The sequence below is a fragment of the Pipistrellus kuhlii genome, unplaced genomic scaffold (assembly GCF_014108245.1).
Source record: "Pipistrellus kuhlii isolate mPipKuh1 unplaced genomic scaffold, mPipKuh1.p scaffold_m20_p_1, whole genome shotgun sequence".
NCBI lineage: Eukaryota > Metazoa > Chordata > Mammalia > Chiroptera > Vespertilionidae > Pipistrellus > Pipistrellus kuhlii.
The window spans coordinates 176,067,191-176,090,697 of record NW_023425404.1 but is presented as its reverse complement, the minus strand read 5'-3'; the positions used below and the strand labels follow the sequence as shown (position 1 = coordinate 176,090,697).

The following is a 23,507-nucleotide window of genomic DNA, read 5'->3' as shown; positions in this document are numbered from 1 at the left end:
TTCATAACTTATTTTGGAGGGGATGGGTCAATCAATATCATCACTCAATTTTACAAGCCAAAGACCTCATCTAAGACCATCCATCCATCCAGCTCACTGCATAGCATACAGTACAAGCTGAATAAATATTATGTGAGTTCTGAATTTGAAACTCAAATTGAGTTCCTTGAAAGCAAAAGCATATCTAATTAATCTTTGAATAATGAGCTCCAAACACAGTGCCTGGCACATAGTAGTTGCTCCACAGATGTTGGCTTAATAAATAAACTTAAAATTGAGGAAGCATGCAAAGACGTCTAAAACATTTTGCATCTCCAATTAATTTGAATTCCAATTTATTCCAATACATTATATCCCAAAGTCTAGGAAATGTTTCTTCTGTACCCATTACCTTACCTGAGATAGAGTTTCCTGAGAGGAAGAAGCATGTAGGTAGAATCCTTCCTTAAGAACAGAAATACTGATGGAGACAGCTATGCGGGAGGAACGAGTCACCTGCACTCTTGTGATAGAACAAAGGGACCAGAGAAGACACGATGCTGTACACACGGTACCTGTCAGACAGCGACACCTACAATTTGAACACATGTTTAGCCCCACGAGCCTCCTCTTCAAAAGATGTCTGGTTACAGTAAACACTGTCGAGATACAGAAGAGGAGTCCCAATCTATTCTCTGTTTGCAGATGAAAAAGCTACACCAAATACGACACCTATTTCTACTCCTCTCTTACTGAAAGCCAGGGTAGCCTCAAATCAACATAAAGCTAAGATCCAACAGTTTCGCTTTCACTAACAATGAGATTGTAGATAGATATTAGGACAGGGCCCTGGTTGGGTGGCTTAGTCGGTTGGAGCTTTGCCCTGTGCACCAAAAGGTTGTGGGTTCAATTCCTGGTCAGGGCTCATACCTACATGGTGGGTTCAATCTCCAGTCGGGACTCATATGGGAGGCAACCAATCGATATCTCTCTCTCACATCAACATCAGTAAAAACACATCCTCAGGAAAGGATTTTTTTTAAATTGTTTATTAGCATAGGAAGGAGTTCATTATTTATTGTTAAATGGGAAGAAACAGGATTCCAAATAATTTATGGCATATACTACTCCTAGTATTAACATAAACTCATGCATGTATTAAATAAGGTAATAAAATAGAAGCTGTTTTTTACTTGTTAATCATTCATGGCTAATTTTTCAAAAGTGTACCTACACTTGTCAACATTACAGACTCAAGTTTCCAGAAATCGACCTCAAATAATTAAATGAAATTCCCAAAACCGGTTTGGCTCAGTGGATAGAGCACTGGCCTGCGGACTGAAGGGTAACAGGTTCGATTCCGGTCAAGGGCATGTACCTTGGTTGCAGGCACATCCCCAGTGAGGGGTGTGCAGAAGGCAGCTGATCAATGATTCTCTCTCATTGATGTTTCTAACTACCTATCCCTCTTTCTTCCTCTCTGTAAAAAAATCAATAAATATATATTTTAAAAAATAATAATAATTAAATGAAATACGTGAAACAGGGGAGACTTGAAAACATATTTGTGATTAAGAAAAAAAAAAGTAGAGGACAAAAGGGAGTTAAAAAGAAGTACAAAGGTGGTCTATGGTTCTGAATTTTCCCTAAATCCATGCACTTGCCTCCTTGAAAAGAAGCCAGTCACCGACACATGTTAGCACCCCTGAGAGTGTTCCCAGTACTGTCAGCACCATTTGCTCGTGGCTTGTGAATTTCAGAAAGGACGTCCCTCCTCCTCCCTTCATGATCACTTCCACATAACAATTTCTTCAGGACGAGATTCACGTGGAGCATACGTATCCTACATAACAAAAGGGTAATATGCAAATTGACCCTCATGGTGGAAGGGCCAGAACGACGGCTGGACCAGTCACCATGAGACACACCGACCACCTTTTGGTCCCTTTCCCCGGCTGGCAGGCTCCGATTGCCTGATGGTGAACTGAGAAGCGGAGGTGGATGGCACAGCCAGAGCTGGGGGGAACAGCCAACCTCTCAGTTCCTTCCCCTGGCCGTCTGGCACCAATCACGTGGTGGTGAACGGGAAACTGGGGTGGGTGGTGGCGGGGGTGGGGCAGCCAGGGAAGATGGACTTGATCGCAGGCCAGGCCTAGGGCCGTACCAGTGCATGAATTTCTTGCACTGGGCCTTTAGTGTACTATAACTTCCTTCTTTTTTTTTTTTTTTGTTAGCTTAAAGGTGAATTATGAACATCCTTTGGTGCATATAAATATTCACCTACGACATCAGGTTTAGTGAGCAGAGATCTGTTTGTAATGGTCCCTCTGGCAACCCAGTGTCTATCTTTAGCTTATTATTGTGATCAAAAGTCCTACCTTGCCTCCACAAAAATGGAAAAATGACTTTTACAACAATGTCCCAAAGGGAATATTTTGGTATAATGGAAGAAAAATATTTCACCAGAGACTATATTAAATTTTCAAGAGATGGTAAATGATTTGAAAGGCTGTTTAAGCAGCTTACTTTCTGAGACTAAGTTCTATCTCCAATCCAAACACTACTGCATATACCTGAATCCTGAGACCCAGAAAATTAATCTTTTGTCCTTTTCATTCCGTTTCTGTGAACAGATTGGTGACTTCCAACATAATCCTCTTTCAAATATCCTTCCACATTGGAATAACAACTGCACCAATAGGATCTCCTTTATTTTAAGGTCAATACATAAATACAAGACTACAAAATTTAACTAAATAAAAACTGCTCATTTTTTAAAATTTCATTGCCAACAGTATTTAACTATTACAATATTTCACTGGAACAAAGCAACTATTTTTGGGAGGAAATTTTCAAAGTCCTTCCTTTCAATATGAGCAGAGACTCGAGAGCACTCAGAATTATTGATATATTCCTGGTGTGTGAGTATTCTGTGTGTGCATGTATAATATTTTTTCAGTACAAATATCTTATTAAACTTCAAAAGGGTTCATAGTTAAAGACCCTTACCTTATATTATAATTACTACCAAAAATTACACAATTTAATTATAAGTAAATATAATCTATAAATATAAAAGGCTAAGTGTCTGTTCAACTGGTAGCTATGACACACACTGACCACTAGGGGGCTCAGTGCAGGAGCTGCCATGACATACATTAGTCATTTAAAAATAAAGAGCACCATGGACCCAACAAACCAACACTCAGCTTCCCCCCAGTGAGACACAAACACCAGCACTCAGGAGTGACATTCCACCAAATCACAGCCAACGCTGTCAAGACCACATTGCACAAAATGTGGCCCCCAGCCCAGCCCAGCCCGAAAAAGATTATCGCTGTGGGCTCCGGGTGATGAAGTCACACAGCAACACCCAGCTTCCTCTCCCTAGTGACTAGCCTCCTTGCAGTTTCTTCAGCTCAAGAACAAGGCTTGCTTTATAGCCAGGTGCAAACATTTTACACTTTAAACAAATATCTTTGAAGCCTTTTCATGTGCCTCATCTCATTTGATCCTCACAGAAGTCCTGGAGTAGGTAGATAGGAGACTCGGTAGAATCCCATTTTCTTTTCATTAGCCAGAAAATGGAGATTTAGAAAGTTAAGAAACTTGACCTGACTGAAAAGAAGTAAGAAATGGTGGACCTTGAAAATGCCTTCAGGTTGTCTCATTGTGCAGAATATAGTCAAACACTGCTGCAGTTAAACAGTTTACCCTTTGTTCTCCCTGTGTGATTTATAATAATAATCTGCTTCGTGTTGATATTTACTGCTGTGTTTCTGACAATTACCTGAAAGAGAAGTTGGGGTGCTTCACTGGGCTAGAAGAAGTTAAGTCAGAAAGCAGGTATAATTAAGCAAGTGTATTATATATTTATAAAAGGCTAGGTTGACTCACACATGCGATACATATAAAGCTCTTGCTGGTGCCAATCGCATGTATGTTTTAATCTGTCACGGTGGATCATGAATTTGGTTGACACTTCTATTATAGAAAAAGGGTGAGTAGCAATATTAAAATATTTCTTCTAATTAATTTCCTTTCAATGTGCATGAATCCATGCACCAGGCCACTAGTATAACAATAAAATCTGATATTATCTAATGTTTCTATAGAACTTGTAGAGCAAAGTGCTTTTCTGCCTTGCTTTACATTAGATGCTTCAACTAGTTCATTTGTACTAGTTCATCAAATATGTAGAGGAGCTGTAAGATACAAGGCATACCTAGTTTAGTAATTAAATGCATGAACAGTTCCTATTGTCAATGATATTGTTCCTGGAACATGCCAGAAAGAATGTTTGTGTGTGTGTGTATGTATGTGTGTGTGTGTTGTTGTTGTTGTTGTATTGCTTGCATTCTTATGGGCCATGAATGCTTCCAAGTAGTATCTACAGCAAAGTACAGTGACTGCATTATTTTTAAGGCCCATTTTACCTTTTTAAAAATATCAGAGAATAAAATTAAACTTTATAGTCTCAAGCGATTTTTTTCTAAAAGATAGCAAAACCATTCAAACAGGCGTCTCAATTAGCATATCTCAAAGTACCTCAAAAAGGTATAAAATAATAAAACCAACCGGCAGGTGTACCAAATCTTCCAATAAAAGGCTGCATGAAGGACTTATTGAACACGTGACTCTACATTTTGTTTTCCTTTCCAAACAAGAAAAGAATCATGTGGATTTCATTCTTATTGCAAAAATTCAGAAGCAAAGAGCCCATATAAAAGTCTAAAATACCTGAAGCTCAAAAAACTGGACTCATTTTTCTGTCACATCACATTGTATCCCCTTATTTTTTTTTAAAGTTTAATTCATCTACTGCACATCGAATAAAAGGCCTTATTACAACCTTGAGGACTTAGTTTTTGAAACCCAAAAGAAATGGCACAATGCAGAGTCATCCAAATCTCTTTAGAAGGTTTTCTTTGAAAAGGTCTCCTGAGTCCCTTCCCATGTTTCAAATCCATAAGAGTACATAAAATGTACACAGCCAGGACAGACGGAACGCAGAAAGGCCACAGACACACGGTTAACTCTCTCAGAGAAGTAGATCAGAATTTTTTTTTTTTTTAAAGCAAGTTAGAAAATGACTTACTTTTCCCCGATCTTTGGTACAAAGCTCAAAAGGCAAGTTCCCTTCTCCCACAACGTCTTGTGAATTAACAGCAATCGCTCAGTGAGGTCAGGCAGCCCAGGTGTGTCTAAAAATTGGGTAGAGACAAAAATGGTTAAAATTCAAAGTCAGGTTAGAAATTAAAAATCAAAACATCCCATTGCTCTTCACATCCTCTCTGCATAATTCAAGTACCGATTTCACCGAATAGCTAAATGATGAGTTTTGTGAGCTACCTTTCTTTCAGAACGACACTAACGAGGCTTGCTCAATCTGGACAGCATTTTGATCTGTTGTCTTATTAAAGTTACTACGGCAGGAGTCAGCGAGGCTTCTTGGCAACCATTCGTGGTAAGAATGTCCCTTTCAGGGAGTCATAAAGAGCAACTGAGGGAGGATCTGGACTTCTAATTATACTGAGACTGGGGAGGCAAGGTCTAAGGAAACCACACTTGTGCCTGCACCACCTTCCAAAGATGAGCCCATCTCACAAACACGGAGGCAGTTTGAACAGACTGGACCAAGAACAAAGAAAGCCATCAGCGACTTAATGCCCTTCAGATGTATTCCCTTAGGCATCCCCCTTCCCTGCAGCAGGTGGGAACAAGAGTAGTCCTGTTAACTTTTTTCTAAAAAAAACAAAAACAAAAAACCACACACACACCAGAAAATCCAAAAATTCTGCATGATAATAACCTGACTTAAAACCTAAGTTACTTCCCCAACAATGCTGCGAATAAATGCACCCATAGCAGCTCATTCACAAGATTACAAAGTTTGACTAGGTGAAACAGATGCCACAGGTAAACCACACCCTCAAGTCTGTGCTCTCCCATTCTGGGCCTTATGTTAGATGTAATTCGAAGAAGCGATGAACTCGTCTGTGAGCCACAAGAGGTTGCGAAATAGGTCAATTAGAAGGCAGAAAGAACTGCTACAGTAGCAGTCCCAACTGAAAAGCAGGCAGAATCCCAGAAACATCAATAGGCATCTTTTATTATTATTATTATTATTACTATTATTATTATTATTGTCATTGTTACTGCCAACACACAGTGTTGACTCCCATGCCAGATTCTTCTGTTTTACACATATTAACTCTACATAGGCTAACACCAGCAGAATATCTCCCACACATCACCGTATTACCACACAGTGTAAGCAATTCTGCTACATCTTGTGTTCGTTCCAAGACTGATAACAGTAGGAAACAATCTGAGCATAACTCGAATTTCACATTTGTTTATGCATCATTTCATTGCAAGCAACGCTGGGTAGCAGCAGAAGGCTGCACCTAGGTGGAACCCAGCTGTGTAAGGAGAGAGAGAATGCAAAGGTCCATGCCTCAGTCGTGCACCAGTGGGCTCCGTTTCTACCAGCGCGCTGTGAGCCACACCCATCCGCATCGGGTGTCCCAACTGTCCTTCAGATTTTGGGTCACTTTCCTTCCAGCACTGCAGAATACCTCACAGGCTGTACCCCCTCCAAACCCTCAGATAAGAAAAGGTCAGAACTTTGTCAAGGTACAGTGCCATATTTATTTATTCCTTAACCAACTAAAACGTGTAAAATTGTGATACAATTTTTTATCAGTTCCTATCCCTTTTTTCTTTTTTTAATGTATCGCTAGTGAACAGATTGGTCTGTAAACACTGATTAAGGTTTTTGATTACTATGTCCCTGACCCCATTTATCCTATAAGTGTTGTGGGTTGGGTTCTACTGCATGATTTTGCACAGCATGGTGGTTTTTAAAAATGTGTGCATCACATTTTAGCAGAAATGACTGCATAACTAGTGTTTCTTACAGGGGTGGAGAATGTATAAGCCCTCACAATCCTTTGGTCTGGCCTGCCAAGGCATTAGGGGTGAGTTAATTACATGTTTGACCAAATAGAGTAGGCTGATTTTTAAAAAAATATTTTTAATTGATTTCAGAGAGGAAGGGAGAGGAAGCGAGATAGAAACATCAGTGATGAGAGAGAATCATTGATCAGCCATCTCCTGCATGCCCCACATTGGGGATCAAGCCTGCAACCTGGGCATATGCCCTGACCGGGAAGAATTGAATCTTTTTTTTTTTTTTTTTAATATATTTTATTGATTTTTATACAGAGAAGAAAGGAGAGAGATAGAGAGTTAGAAACATGGATAAGAGAGAGTCATCGATCAGTTGCCTCTTGCACACCCCCTACTGGGGATATGCCCGCAACCAAGGTACATGCCCTTGACCAGAATCGAACCGGGGACCCTTCAGTCCCCAAGCCGATGCTCTATCCATTGAGCTAAACCGGTCCCGGCAGAATTGAATATTGATCTCCTGGTTCATAGGTCGTTGTTCAACCCCTGAGCCATGCCAGTCGGTCTAGCAGACTGATTTTTAAGTTGATAATTTTTTATGGCCCGAGAATGGTGTTATAAATATCCGAATGGCCCTTGGCAGGAAAAAGTTCCCACCCCTGGTGTATAAGGTTGCTTATGATTTAAACCAGAAGAGGCTGCATTGTGATTTTTCAAATATTTTCATTATGTTAAAGGTAATAGCAGCATATACACTGAGTGACCAGATTATTATGATCTCTGAATGCACAATAATCTGGCCATTCAGTGTACTTCTCTTGAGTACCTCATTTATTTGATATCAAAGATACTATAAATCGTGCACCTGATCAGTTTTCCCCTTTGCACTGGCTGATAGAAAGCTCAGGGCAAATAGGTGGTTGATCTTCAGCAAAAGTCTAGAATACTTTTGGTACCCATTTGATATACAAGTACACTGAGTGGCCAGATTATTAAGCGTTCTGAGATCATAATAATCTGGCCACGCAGTCTATAATACAATTTTAGAAAGATTCTCATTCACAATGTTCACAATTACCAAGTACAGACTCTTAAGAGTCGGTTTCTTTCTTTCTTTTCTTTTCTTTTTTTAAAATATGATCTATTGCTTTTTTACAGAGAGGAAGGAAGAAGGATAGAGAATTAGAAACCTCAATGAGAAACATCAATCAGCCGCCTCCTGCACACCTCCCCCTGGGGATGTGCCTGCAACCAAGGCACACACCCTTGACAGGAATGGAACCAGGTCCACAGGCCGTCACTCCATCCGGCTAGGGCAAGGGTCAGTTTCTGTTATGTGAAAATTTTATTTAGAGAAGTTCCCTAAAGGTGTTAGATAAATAAGGTGTTACTGCACCATTCTTTACAGATCAAGATGATGGTGTTATAAAGATAGATTCTTGCATCTAAGAGGGCTTAACCATTGCTGGGAAGGCAGACTTTAAACTAGTATATTGAAAAGACTCTGAATTTATCTTCTAAAAAAGTGTAAATTATACATAAAGATATATACCAAGACGTTTTCTATTATAATATCATTTCAAACAATTTGAAAACTTTAAGTATCCAACAATGGATAAATAGATTTTTTAAAATCTGTAAGGTATTTAAGTGGGAAAATGTTTTTAAGTAGTGTTCGTGGAAATGCAGACTATAAGGCAAAATGTTCAATATGGTACCAATTTTGTTTAAAAGTATCTACATCTAGAAAAAAAATACTAGAAGTAAAAAAATAAGTCAACATGCGAATAGCTGCTTACTAGAAATATTAGAATTAGAGTAGAATAATTTTTATTTGCATCTCCCTATGGTACCCAAATTTTCCACAATAATCTCATCTACTTTTCCAATAAAAAAAAAAATATTATAACAATGTGCTATATAAAAATAAGACTGAGCCGAAACCGGTTTGGCTCAGTGGTAGAGCATCAGTCTGCAGACTGAAAGGTCCCAGGTTCGATTCTGGTCAAGGGCATGTACATTGGTTGAGGGCATGTACATTGGCAGCTGGTCAATGTTTCTCTCTCATCGACGTTTCTAGTTCTTATCTCTCTCCTTTCCTCCTCTCTGTAAAATATCAATAAAATATATTAAAAAATAAATAAAAGATATATTTTTTTAAAATGTTACTTTAAAAAAAAAATAAGACTGAGCCATTTGGTGAAAAATCTCTTTTTATCCCCACTCTAATTTCACACACGAATCCAGACAATAGAATGAAGGCCAGCACAAGAACCAGGAGCTTTCTTGACAGTTATTAACAGATCTAGTTTTAGGGCTGTACCCTTAAAAGTATTTTCCAACTCACAGTTCCCAGCCCCAACAGGGATGTTCAAAGTATATCAATCCATTAGAGTCCAAAATATAATTTTCTTTTACTGGCTAAAATAGTCATGGGCTTGGGAAAATCCAGATGAAAGATTTTTTAAAATTATATAATTGTATACAAGCTGTCTTAATGTCTGAAGGAAACTTTATATTGAATGAAGAAATTATGTTCTGGATAAAGCTCCTTTCAAACAAGAGCAAGATGAAAGAAATATAAGGAGTGATGGATTTGGGCACAGGGATGAGTATTCACTTGGGCAGTTTTAAATAGAAAGTGAGAACAGAGAGATTGATCTTTGTGATCTCCAAAAGAACTCAGTTACATTAAAATGTCCCCACCCACGACGAAGTTTGACTTTGAAAATATTTGCCAAAAGTGGTGACTCTGTAGTCATGAGCGCATTTCATTAATCCCATAGGCTGAAATCTCTTAAGAACTGCATGGTGATACCCTGTTTCCCCAAAAATAAGGTAGTGTCTTATATTAATTTTTTCTCCCAAAGTTTCGCTAGGTCTTATTTTCAGGGGATGTCTTATCTTTCCATGCGCTAGGTCTTATTTTCGGAGGATGTCTTATTTTCGGGGAAACACGGTAGTACTCAAGACTCAAACTGGCCCCCACACACCTGAGTTCACTCACCTGTGCTTGTTAGCAGCACATTTAAATGATGTGTCAATTTCCGTTTTTGGTTTAACTTTCTCACGTATCATACAGCCAGTAACTATCCTATATAATAAAAGGGTACTATGCAAATCAACTGAATGGTGGAACGACTGGTCGCTATGACGCACACTGACCACCACAGGGCAGACTTCAATGCAGGACTTGCCCCCTGGTGGTCAGTGCATGGGGGAGGGCTGCTCAACTACAAGCCGGCCTGATGGCTGGCAAGCACAGCGGCCCACCTCCATGGCAGCACTAAGGATGTAGGGAGCTGGCCTAAGCAGCAGTCATACATCCCCTGAGGGCTCCCAGACTTCAAAAGGGCACAGGCTGGGCTGAGGGACACCCCCCTCAGTGCATGAATGTCATGCACCAAGCCTCTAGTTTTGTATAGATCAGCTGCTTTACTAGGACTCCCCATTCTCAAAAAATGCACTGAAGATTGAGTCTGTGTGTGTGTGTGTGTGTGTGTGTGTGTGTGTGTGTGTGTGTGTATGTGGTTTTGTTTCGTAAAATTACAAAGTATCCCAAACATTAGATGTATACACCTGAATAATAACCATATTCCTGCTGCACAAAGCATAGATGTAGTAGCATTTGCTTCTTTGTTTTCTTTCAAAAAATGCTGACTTCCATTAAAAAAATAAAAAACACAAACAAAGCCCTTCTGTTTCAAATCTGCTTTTGTCTTTTTAAGCATTTTCATAGGTTCCCAAGCAAACGAAAACAAAAGCTACTGGCATCCTGTTTTGTTTTTGTTTGAAAGAACAGAATAGGCAAATGAACATTTTAATTATGCTATTACATATAAAAATAGATCACAGAGGAGATATTGAGTTCCAGAAAAATCAGTCAGTTCAAGTTCAAAATCCCCCTCAGAGACTATCATTTTATCAAATGCATGCCGATGACTTTGGAAAATAACTTGGGAATTCTTGGTTTCTGTGTCTCACAAGTTGCTGCCTAAAATGCTGCTCCTAGGCACCTTTAATAATTTGCAAGCAAATATTACTACTATAATCAGCAAGTAAACTCAGATCCTATACTCAACTATGAGTACTCAAAAGAAAATCCATGAATTTTAATATTTAGAAGAAGGCATGCTGAACCATACACCCATCTCTACATGCCTCACACTGACTGAAAATGTAGAGCACTGAGAGACTCTCAGTATGAAACCTGTATTTCTTAAATTGCTGCAAGAATTAACATATGCATAGCTCAGGGGAATACAGTCTCGTAGCATTACCAGATATTATTAAAAAAAAAAAAAAAAAAAAAAAAGGGCAACCAATGTTTTCAAAGCCTACCTGGAAAACAAGCAGAAATTGTTTTCTCAGGCTCTCTAGTCTCTCCCTGGGCAGAATTCCAACACAATCTAAATTGGTCTTTGGCACCATCGCAGGTCATTTTTTGCATCCCTGTGCCACTTCCGGTCCAAAATCCAAAGATCTTCGCTTTCTATGACCTCCTCTGCTCACTGGTCCTTTCCTTCCAATTTCTAAACTCACAACGCTTCCATGGGAATATTTTAGCAGAAGTTCAGGGGTGGGGAAGCTTAAATGATGAGTGACTTAACTTTCTCGAGATTATATGCATTTTTAAGGAAAATTCACCCAGATTCTGGTTTCTAAATATTTTAGCTCTTTGGAGAAATAGTTGGGTTCAGGCCTGAGCTAAGAAAAGTACAAGATAAGCCTAGAACATCTTTCTGTGTCAGAAAGCAGGAAGTGCTCAACTATTCATGCAGACAAGACAGAAAGACACTGATAGGAGCTGGTCATCACTTTGCCCAACAAGGAAACGATATGGATGAATTAGAACACAGTGAATAAAAAAGAACCATTAGGCAAAACCAGTTTGACTCAGTGGATAGAGCGTTGGCCTGCGGACTGAAAGGTCCCAGGATCGATTCCGGTTAAGGGCATGTACATTGGTTGCGGGCACATCCCCGGTAGAAAGTGTGCAGGAGGCAGCTGGTTGATGTTTCTCTCTCATTGATGTTTCTAGCTCTCTATCCCTCTCCGTTCCTCACTGTAAAAAAATCAATAAAATATATTAAAGAAAAGAAAAAAAAAAAAAAGAACCATTTACTCATAGATATTCGTGAAAACAAGAATAGTGGGAAGCTCATCATTATTTAAAAAACGCTAGCTATGCCGAAACCGGTTTGGCTCAGTGGTAGAGCGTCGGTCTGCAGACTGAAAGGTCCCAGGTTCGATTCCGGTCAGGGGCATGTACATTGGTTGCGGCACATCCCCAGTAGGGGGTGCGCAAGAGGCAGCTGGTCGATGTTTCTCTCTCATCGACTTTTCTAGCTCTCTATCTCTCTCCCTTCCTCTCTGTAATAAATCAATAAAAATATATATTTTTAAAAAACACACTAGCTAATAAACACCAAAAGAAGAGCAGAAATAGAAAACCCTACTTCGCAACCAGTGAGGCAATAATTGATTCACTCAGGAATCATTGAAGGATGCTAAAGCCCTGAGGGGAAAAGGTTGCTGTGCGACAGGACACTCAGTCTCCGAGGACCACCCTGCAGACACTTAGCCCTTACCTAAGAGAAAAGCTACCTTGAGTTCAGTTATAGGACAATTAAATGTATGTGTCTCCATAGGAGCTATGTGGTCTGTTGGTCAAAATGCTTAATCTGAATGTAACCATAAAGTAACAAACAAATCCAGATTGTGGTGTTTTCTACAAGACAACTGTCATGGAATCTTCCAAGATATCAGCGCTGGCAATGACAAAAACAAACAAAACAAAAACATGGTGACTGTTCCAGATGGAAGGAATCGAAAAAGACAAAATGCAGCAAACGACTATTGATGTATCTTAGATGAGGAGAGGGGTTAGAAAAGACATTATTGGAATAATTTAGGAAGTAGGTATTCCAATATTATCTATATGTGAGATAATATTTCTAGGTGATAATAGTATTATCCATTAGGTGGAAGAATATTCTTGTGCTAAAGGTCATATCTCTACAACTAATTCAAATGGTTCAGCAAAAAAAAAAAAAAAATTGCGTGTGTGGAGAGAGAGAGAGAGAGGGAGAGAGAGGGAGAGAGGGAGAGAGGGAGAGAGGGAGAGAGGGAGAGAGGGAGAGAGGGAGAGGGAGGGAGAGAGGGAGGGAGAGGGAGGGAGAGGGAGAGGGGAGAGGGGGAGAGAGAGGGAGAGAGAGGGAGGAGAGAGGGAGAGAGGGAGAGGGAAAAAGAGAGGGAGAAGGAGAGAGAAGGAGAGGGGAAGAGGGGGAGAGGGGGAGAGGGGGAGAGGGGGAGAGGGGGAGAGGGGGAGAGGGGGAAAGAAACAGATAAAGCAAACCAAACTTGGCAAAATGCTAGCAACTTCTATGGCAGGGTAGCCCTAACATAAAAATGAGTAACCATGGTTACTTGCAGGCTGTATCTGTTCTGTATAAAGAGAGATCATAAAAGAGCTTATGGTTGAAAGGAAACTGACACAAATAGGAATACAGTCCACTGATGTTACAGCATTCAGTCCATTTCTCAAAAAAAAACACCTTTTTCTGTTTCAGAATTCAAAAATCTTTTTTCTGATTCATTTCTGTTCTGCAGCAATTAATGGTTATTAGCTGGGAAAAGGAGATTGTAAGAGACAAAGAAAGGCAAAGGAGAGGAAAGCATGGGTCAAGATTAGCAACAGAAAAGTTCAGTTCTCCTCCGCCCAGTGTGAAGAAGAGTCAGGTTTTAAAAGTTCTGCCTTGTTTCCCATCCTGATGAGAGACCCGGTGGGTGTGGGCATTTCCAATGAGGAAGCGCCCCTTTGCAAGATGTGACCTGACTTCATCCCGTACCCACCTCCGGTCACGCCTAGAGTAGGGCCAGGCACCTGAACTACAAGCCATGTGAGCAAACACACATCCCAGACCCACAGCTTCCAGCGGCTGCCCAAACTCAGTGTGTCTGACACAGAACGTCCTCCCTCCCCCCTCATCACAAACCTGATCCCTCATTTCTGTCACCTCTTTCCTTTGTCTGTCCAGTCTCAAAATGGCAGCTTTATCTTTCACTTCCGTTCTCAATGGCCCGTTTTTCACACCCTCGCTTCCTCTTCACATCCTTAAAGCCATGCTGGCCACAAGGTCCCTCAGAGTCCAGGCAGAAATGACCTCTCTCTTCTTTGTTCTTTCTCAATATTTCTGTCTATGGCACTCACTCGGCACTTTTAAAAAATCTCTTCACCACCTAGCATTCATTCTGTACCCAAAGCTGGCAAGTGCTTTGCTCTGTTACCTCATTTTAAAACAAAGCAGTTTGTTATTTTATCCCTACTTTACCCAAGAAATGGCTACTCAGACAGGTGCAAAAAACTTGTTCAAGGTCACCGAGCTGTGAAGCTAATATTCAGACCCTACCCCAATACCAAAGGGCTTTTTATTGTCATTCATTCGTTTTAAACTCGGTCTCCTGTCCTAAAATCCAGCAAACCTTCCCTGAAGGGATCCAGTTTATCCAACTTTGAGCTCTCTCCAGAGCCAAGCTTGTAACTCATGTTCACTGATTCATATTTCAAGACCCAGCCCAGAGCCTTGGCCAGGGTTGCTCAGTGGTTGGGCATTATCCTGTGCACCAAAAGGTTGCCAGTTCGATTCCAGGTCAGGACACATGCCTGGGTTGCAAGCTCCGTCCACAGTGGGGGCATAGAGGAAGTAGCCAATAGATGTTATGCATCTCGCATTGATGTTTCTCTCTCCCTTTCTCTCTCACTAAAAGTCAATTTAAAATAAAAATAAAAGTTTTAAAGACTCAGCCCAGAGACCATTTGTCTTTCTGACTTCCAGCCCCCATCCCTACAGAACCAACCGCTCCATCCTCCTGGCCTCTGTATGCTTCTACTGCAGTATAGGCAAGCCTTTTTCCCACCGAATTTATTGGGTGACATTGGTCAATAAAGTCATATAGGTTTCCGATGTGCGAGCTTGAACTGCGGGGTGCATGACAGCCCATGTATGCCTGGAACAGAGTAGGCACTTAATGAATGCTCCATGAATAAAATGTGTACGCATGAGACAGCTGGGTTTCTCAACTGGGGTGCTATGCCTTGCTAACAAAAATGTATGACTTCATTTTTTTATCTTTGCCATATATGGAGGGAATTATTTTGGACTAGAGGAGCAGAGGGGAAGTGGAAAAGAAGAGTGAGTACAGGTCTTGGCCTATCCACTTCACCTGCTGCCCACGGAATATGCGCTCCAGAGCTTACAGCTTGTATTGTATGTGTGCTATCATTCAATACAAATTATGATTCAGAATGTCTGAGATAGAGCTCAAGATTTCACATTTCTAACAAGCTTCCAAGAGGTGGTAATGCAGGCGATCTACAGACAGGCTTATGAGTAGCAAAAAGTTCTAGACAGTTGTAGTGAAATTATGCCCATTTAAAGGGATATAGCCCAGCCAGCATGGCTTAGTGGTTGAGCGCTCTATGAACCAGGAGGTCACAGTTAGATTCCCAGTCAGGGCACATGCCTCCTCAATGGGACTGAGGAGGTAACTGATCAGTGGTTCTCATTGATGTTTCTATCTCTCTTCCTTCTCCCTTCTTCTCTGAAATATATATATTTAAAAAGAAAAAAAAAGAGAGAGAGAGAGAGCATGCAGACTAAAATGACAAGACATAAATTCACTGGCTGTTAATGCTAGTTATCTCCGGGTGTCTGCTTTCTGCTCTTCTATAACTCCCTAGGATTCTATAATGACTCTTGCTGATGGAAATAAAAATGTTAAATGCTACATATGCATGCATAAAAACCTGTAGAGTTGGACCTTTTCACTCTGCATGCCTACATCTTTATTTAAGCAACAAATATATTTAAAAGGATTAGACTTTGGAGATAACAGGTTGGTGGATTTAGCAACCCCCTGCATGCTCATTTTAACATGCAGATTAACATAAAATAGCAGTTACACTTAACAAGCAGCCAAGACCTTAGCATTGTTTTTCTCAGGTTCCTTTCCCTTCATAGAAAGAGAAAGAATCCGTTCAGTTGGAATACAATAAAAGGCAAACCAAATTAAGGACAGAAGACAAAACAAGCAGGCGCTACACTGAACCTCTTCCATGTGGGTCAACAGAACTGCAGGAAAGTTAAAAGCGAAGTGAAAGCCGTTCTCCCGGCAGAGACAGGGTGGGCTGGGGTCCACCACAAGGTCGGACAGAGTAAATCAAAGCAGCACTCGCTGAGCACCTACAAGAGAGGTGGAAGGAAATGACCCTCAGAAGAGGCCCAATTGCAAAGCATAACAAGGAGAGATTAGGAAAAGGCAACGAGGGGTGCGCATCTACAAGAAAACATTCTCCAGGTACCCAACTCCCCTTCGGTGGCCTGCCAAAGGATGCCACGGCCATGCTGCCGTTGGTAGAAGCTGCAGGCCGGGCAGGTGGGCATTTCACACCCGCTCCAATACCTGCATCAGTTCAAGTCACTTGCCCAGCCATACCTGTCTGGGCCTCATGGAGGCCAAAAACAAAGAAGGAGCCCAACCAAGCTGCCCCATGGCATTGTCAGGCCCTGCATCCTCTGCTTTCCAACTCAACTCTCTTCCAGCTTCCAGGTACGCATTCCCCATCGCAGGCTCCAGGTGTTCACACGACAATTGCACCTACAAGCCCTCACTGATTTGGGGGCTTAAAGAAATATTAAGAAACGCACTGTGAATCTACCTGCGAGGATTGAACTCAGTGTCTGGAAAGCTCATCTATACAAAGAACTGAAAATATCTTGTGTGTGTCTACATACAGAGTAGCTTTAAGGAAGTGCTTTCAAAGCTTTGAGGTTTACACACGCTGGACCTTTGGCTCCACTGGAAACGTGTGATCCTATCTCTGTGGAATTCTGAGAGTCGAGCGCCAGACCACTCCAGACAGGTAAGCATATGCTGATGATTCAAGTGTGATCACGTGAGATTTCAAAACTAGTACCAAAGTCGTCGTTTCCCTGGGGGAAATCTGAGTTTACTTAGAATTCCTTACATGTATTTTATTGAAAGTCAGTGTTGTTTTTATTTTTAATTATATTGTTGATAGATGATGGGGCAGGAGAGAGGGAAGACCACCATCATCTTCTCAGTGCCCCAAAGCTTAAGTGGCTTACTATCTTAGCTGGAATTTTAAATTCAAAGAGATTTAAGAAGCATGACAGTAAAAAAAGAAAACAAAAAGTAATACATGGTCTTTTGCTTGGGTTCTGGCTTTAAAAACATTTTAATGCTTAAGATGTGGGGTCCTCCCCAAACCACACGGCCCATGCCCACGTGAATGCATGAATGATCCTGTGCCACAAAGCTTACCCGTCGACGGAAGCTGTGAAACAAAAATATACCCTGTTCTGCTTCCAGAAAACGAATGGCAAGTTCAAGGTGACTGCTTTTCCTTGACCTTGAAGCACAATAAATTATGGCTCTGTTTTACAACATGGCTGATCACCATAAACAGGAAAGATAAAGTGTTCTGTTTTCCTCCTGAGTCCTCAGCTCGGCTTCCAATCTGGGGCCAAGAACACGTGGGAAATGTGCCCCGGGTCCTGATTTACATCAGATTCCAGAAAACAGGGAGAGGAAAATGGGTCTGACCGTCCATTTCGCTTGAGTTCCTGACCACCCTCTCCCTAAAATCGGTGTTTCTCTTTCTGTGAACTTACTGGCCACTGTGACCATTTTGTTAAGAGAACCTTTGATTCTCAGAAGCTAAATCAGACGGAAAGTCAGTTTTCTTTTTTAAGATTTTCATTGGTTTCAGAGAGGAAGAGAGGAAGAGAGGGAGAAATGTCAATGATGAGAGAGAATCATTGATCAGATGCCTCCTGCATGCCCCCCGACTGGGGATCGAGCCTGCAATCCAGGCATGTGCCCTTGACTGGAATCAAACCCAGGACCCCTCAGTCCGCAGGCCAACGCTGTCCATTGAGCCAAACCAGCCAGGGTGGAAAGTCAAATATTTTTAAAAGACCAAATCTTAAAAAAAAAAAAAAAAAATTCTCCTTGGCCCCCTGGTATGAAATATAAAGCTCCTGATTTCACAGAGAGAGGGGCTAATTCAGCGCTCACTGCTCCTGCCCGCAGGGAAACCGAAGGCCGCCCGCCCTGTGCCAGGACATCACAGGAGCTGCTGAAAGCAGCAGTTTACGGAACAGTACCTCTGTGTCTTCAAAGTCTGACCAGGCCCAGCCGTGGAAAGCTAAAACCACTGGGATCAAAAAGGCTAAACCTCAATGCTTGCTTTGTGTGTTTTCAACCAGAATAACCAAAACTGAATACGTATAGTTCATCAAGGCTTTAAGTTCTGCCTCACTGTATTTTCCCTTCTGTGTCCCACTATAAGAGGCTTTAAAAAATAATAATAATAAAATGTTTAATTCTACCATCAATAACACACATGCTTCGAAAAAAAAAATTTTTATCAGAAATGAGAGATGAGGTGTGTGTAGCGATTTAAACCTTTTCTTGTCTATCCAAAGGCATATGCGGTAGAATCAAACTGAAATCATTAGAAATGTCCTCGAATTTCACAGTTAATGAATCGCTCCTATGCCCTCATCACAGAATACCGAAGGAACTTAGGGCTCTGTGTGTGTGTGTGTGTGTGTGTGTGTGTGTGTGTGTGTTGTGTGTGAATGTGGGCTTTGTGTGTATGTTGTTATGAATGTGGGCTCTGTGTGTGTGTGTGTGTGTGTGTGTGTGTGTGAACGTGGGCTCTGTGTGTGTGTGTGTGTGTGTGTGTGTGAATGTGGGCTTTGTGTGTATGTTGTTATGAATGTGGGCTCTCTGTGTGTGTGTTGTGTGTGAATGTGGGCTGTGTGTGTGTGTGTGTGTGTGTGTGAACGTGGGCTCTGTGTGTGTGTGTGTTGTGTGTGAATGTGTGTATGTGTGAGCACATGCATATGTGGTATGTGTACACACTTATGGGCGCTCATAAGGGCTGTGCCTGGGGATGGGTTGATGTGGGGGAGGGTGGGCATCAGAACTCATATTATACAAAGTGTCGTAGGTTCTCCTGTGATCTGGTTCCACTTGCCCCCTTTGCTTTCCCAGCCTGTTCTCTGAACCAGGTGGCTGAGCATTTAACAGCAGGCGCCCTTGTCCTCTGGCTCATGGCTGGGTTTAGCCAATGGAGAGGTTCTCTCAGGAGGGCGCCCGCAGGAGAGCAGAGGAGGGAGCACATGCCACGCCGGGTCCTCTCAGGTCACCAGTCCCGTCAGGTGGCCACTACTCACAGCTCTGTCTCCCTGCAGCCTCCCTCCCTCACCCCCAGGTCCAGAGTGGAAGGAGCCTGGCTGCTATAAGCCCTGGGCACTGAGCTTCCTTGTGGTCCGTGCCCCCTGCCCAAGTACCCAATCGGAATGCGCCACAGACGGAACTTCCACTTTGAAGGCCAGAGAATCCGTCACAACTGCTCACCTCCACTGCTGTAACAGGAAAGCGGCCACACACAGCACCAGCTGTGCTCCAATAACACTGTTTGTGGACACCGAAATATGAATTTCATATGATGTTCAAGCATCACGAAGTATTATATTTCCTTTTGATTTTTTTTCCCAACTAAAAATGTGAAAAGCATTCCAGGCTCAAAGGCCATACAATAAACAGGCAGCAGGCTGGATCTGGCTTCATGCTGTCGCTGGCTGACCCCTGGTTTAAATAATTTCTAAGGGTGGTTTTTTGTTTTGTTTTTTTCTATAGACAAAATACATCTAGTCAATCAGTCTGCTGGGTAGCTACAATTTAGCATGGAATAACTGTTCTTGGTAAAGAATAATATGTACGTGGATGAATAAACATTACTAATCATTCTTTCAGGACTGTCTTTCCACCCAGATTTTGATCATTTTCAAACAAATTCTGGAAGCATCTGTTTCTTCATCTAAGATGCTCATCTTCCACCCTACTGAAAAAAAAAAAAGATGTGTCCTGCTCCTTCCTTTACGGGAAAGGGGAAGTGTAACAAACGCCGAGGCAGAGAGAAGAGGCTGTCTTCCCCCGTTTGGGGGCAAGGCAGATTCCAGGACAATGTTTTAGGATGAAGTGTACACTGTGTTGCTTACACTTTGCTTTCAAGTTCTTTTAAGCACGCCCTGTTGTGTGGGCTCAGGAATGAGAGCTATTCTGGTTTCAGGTGCTGCTAGAATTCAGTCCTCTGTCCCCAGGAGCCGTAAAATCTGCTGAAAAGGTCAGGCCGGGAAGACGGCGGGGGGCCAAGGCCTGTTATTTCATAACTTAAAGCAGAAGACTTGAAGTTCGCTCAATTTTAATAACGGTCTCGTCTCTGTTACATATTAGCAACATATGAAAATAAGCAACCTGAAGCTCTCTCCTTGGTGTTACACAGAAGAGGTATCATTAGCTTGAAAGATGGGTTTGACCTCAGGTTCACAGCAGAGAGCAGCAGCACTTTGCTTTTAAGACTCTAGATGTTTTAAATTTCCAAATGAAGGGTGTCCCAGAAACCCGATCAAGAGATAATTCAAGAAGAAAGTTCTCAACCTTTTCACCCCGCATTTTCTCCAACACACTCTTATCCTTCCCCGGACCCTGGGTCCTTTCCCCGGTCTCTTCTGGCCTCTCCTTTCCAGCCACCACAATCCAGGTCATTTTCTTCTCAACATCCTCTCTAGAAGACGAAACCCACACAGCAGGAATAACGAACTACTCATTTTCACACCCCTAGCTCCAAGCACAGTGCCTGACACACAGTAGGAGCTCAAGAAATATGGGAAGGCAACACTCCTGTGTATGACACACCTGGCCCCTCTCATGCTGGCCCCATTTCTAGTCTGTCTCTGTCATTCATCACATCCACACCCTCCTGGCCTCACACACTACCCATCTGTCCTTGAATTCCTCCATGCATGCCCCTGCCTCCATAAGCTCCTTCACAGGACTTCCTTCCCCTGAAACTTCATCCCCTCTCCCCCACCTGTGGGCCTCGGAAAGCCCAAATCCACAGTCTCAGCCCGATGTAGAAAGGAAGAATGACTTGCCCCTTTGCTTGGTTTGCACAGAACGTTAGACACACTGTCTTAAATCATTACACTTTGTTTCCTGGTTGTCTCCCAAAAGAACCATGCACTCCAAGGGCAGGGCCCCGTGTCCTTTTTATGTTTTTTTTTTAATTTTTTCTTTTATTAATTTTTTACAGAGAGGAAGGGAGAGGGATAGAGAGTTAAGAAACGTCGATGAGAGAAAAACATCGACCAGCTGCCTCCTGCATGCCCCCTACCAGGGACATGCTGGCAACCAATGTACATGCCCTTTGACCGGAATTGAATCTGGGACCTTCCAGTCCAGAGATCGACGCTCTATCCACTGAACCAAACCAGTTTTGGCTCTTTTTCTTTTTTTTATTCTCAGTGGCTTACTTGTAATATATACTGAGTGCCTCTTGAAAAGTACTTACTCATACATGCAACAGCTTCTTATAAAGCACCCTACCTTCACTGGCACTATGGGGATATATCACTGAACACACACACACACACACACACACACACACACAACTGCTTATTGGAATTTGCATTATAGTGATGAGAGAGATGTAGTAACTTAAAACATAGGTCTGCAGCTTTCAATATGTCATTCGGGTAGGCAGGGCAGGTTTCCCAGAGAAGGTAACATCTGGTCAAAGATTAGAAAAGAGAGAGCCCTGTGGATAGCTGGGGAAAAGCAAAGTCCCTGAGGCAGAAATAAGCTCAGTGTGTTCATGGGCCAGGGCAGGTGGAGTACAGTTAGCTGGGGGAGGAGATGCGGTCAGCGAGACAAGTGGGACATCGTATGAAGACTTCCGGGCTATCCCAGGGACTTCTTTTATCGTGAGGACAGAGAAGTCTTTGCAAGTTTTGAGCAGAAGAGTGTCAAGACCTTACAGAACCTCTCTCGTGAGACTAGAGTGTGGAAAGGCATGGAGAGAAATAAGGGAAGCTGTTAAGAGGTCCTTGGAATAGTCCAGGTGAGACAGATCAGTGGCTCGGGTCAGGTCAAGGTGGCAACAATAGATATGTTCTAAAGGTCAAGTCCATTAGGTTTTCTGACGGGCTGGACCTTGGAAACATGTCAACATATCCTTCTTTTCATTGACAGCGATAAGCCCCAGCCCAGACCCTTCTCGTCGTTCCTTTGTTTCTGTGGAAGGCTCCAACTTGTTCTCCCCATCATTTCTCTCCTCTCTTCATCCCACAGACCCCGGCAGGGTGGTGTCAGAATGGCACTGCCGTCACACATCACCTGCTCCCGGCGGGCTGGAGCACAGACCTGCTCTGAAGCCCCGCCCCCACCTATGTCCTGAGTTCTTGTCATGCATGATACCCCGTGACAGCGGTAGCGGTTCAGCCTCTTCTGTGTTATAAACACAGATAACCAATTATGTACACATACAAATATATATACTTATGTGTATTTTGGACAATGTCGTCTTAATCTCCCTAAGGTTCAAATACCTTAAAGTATGGGGGGGTGTAATTCCTGCCATCACAAAGTGTAAGGTCAGATATTAGTACATAAGCTGTAAAGAAAAAAAGGAAGACAACACAAAAATAAATATTACTAATTCTGATGATCTATCCATCAATTAAAGTATCTGAAGAAAAAAGTTATTTAAAAAAAATTTTTAATTAAGAAAAAATAATGTGGCTTTATTTTTTTTAAATGAAACAGTAATTACAACGTGTTGAAATATGTATAGATAAGGGATGCCATAATGAGTTATACTCCAGACCACCATTGCCTACATTTGAAAGAAAAACTACCATTAGTTTCTTATCTACGAGAGGCCCAGCGCACAAAATATGTGCATGGGTAGGGTCCCTAGGCTTGGCTGGCCATCAGAGCCCATCGGGGCCTTCCTTCTCCTCCCCAGTCCGCCACCTTTCCCCACACACACTGCCCACAGCTGGCCAGGGCATTCCTTCATTCCATGCTGCCTCCTGGTGGTCAGCACACATCACAGCAAGATGTCACTGGAACTCCCGAGGGTACAATTTGCATATTAGCCTTTTATTGTTTAGGATTATTAAATCTCAGGGTTCAAACTAAGGCTATGGAAGCAAATCACACCACAGAGAAATGACTACGACAGTTTCCAGACAAGCCCGTCAAGAGTTGCCGCGTTAAGCAGTCATTGCTATTGGGGCAGGCCTCTCCTTTGACCTACGACTGGCATCTAGGTTTTAATTACGAGGAAAGTGAAACCTGGGCAGAGGAATCAGAAGATATTTAAAAGGCCCACTGCCTTTATCTGTGCATCAGCCATTACTTCTAGTCCAAACAGGCAGGCCTTTCTGAACAAACAGCCTTCCTGATTAGCAATCAGATTGTGGAGACTTTCCGCGGCTACCCCCGGCCTTACAGCCCGAAAAGCAAATACAGTTCAGACCAAAGCTCATATTTAAAGCAAACAAGCTGAGCATAAAGGTACACTTTTAGACACACTCCAGCAAGATGGGGTTCTTTGTCCTTCAATTCACATTTGGTAAACAGCTGCCTTTCTTCCTTTCTCTGCCTCAACTCAGTGTTTTAACTAATACGCTTTCAAGGGAACCTTCGCTGGCCCTGCCCATACTTTACCA

At 42.1% G+C, this 23,507-nt stretch overlaps 1 protein-coding gene across 13 annotated transcripts in view; it reads right to left on the bottom strand.

The window, feature by feature from the left end:
• APBB2 (amyloid beta precursor protein binding family B member 2) overlaps positions 1–23,507 on the bottom strand; it is a 324,770-nt gene that overhangs the window by 216,557 nt on the left and 84,706 nt on the right. For 12 of the 13 annotated variants that reach the window (XM_036417779.2, XM_036417852.2, XM_036417754.2 and 9 more), the window contains exon 3: positions 5,078–5,183. The exons of the other annotated variant lie outside the window; for it this stretch is intronic. The gene's annotated coding sequence lies outside the window, so the exon portion shown is untranslated. The remainder of the gene's footprint in view (positions 1–5,077; positions 5,184–23,507) is intronic. 13 annotated transcript variants of the gene reach the window in all.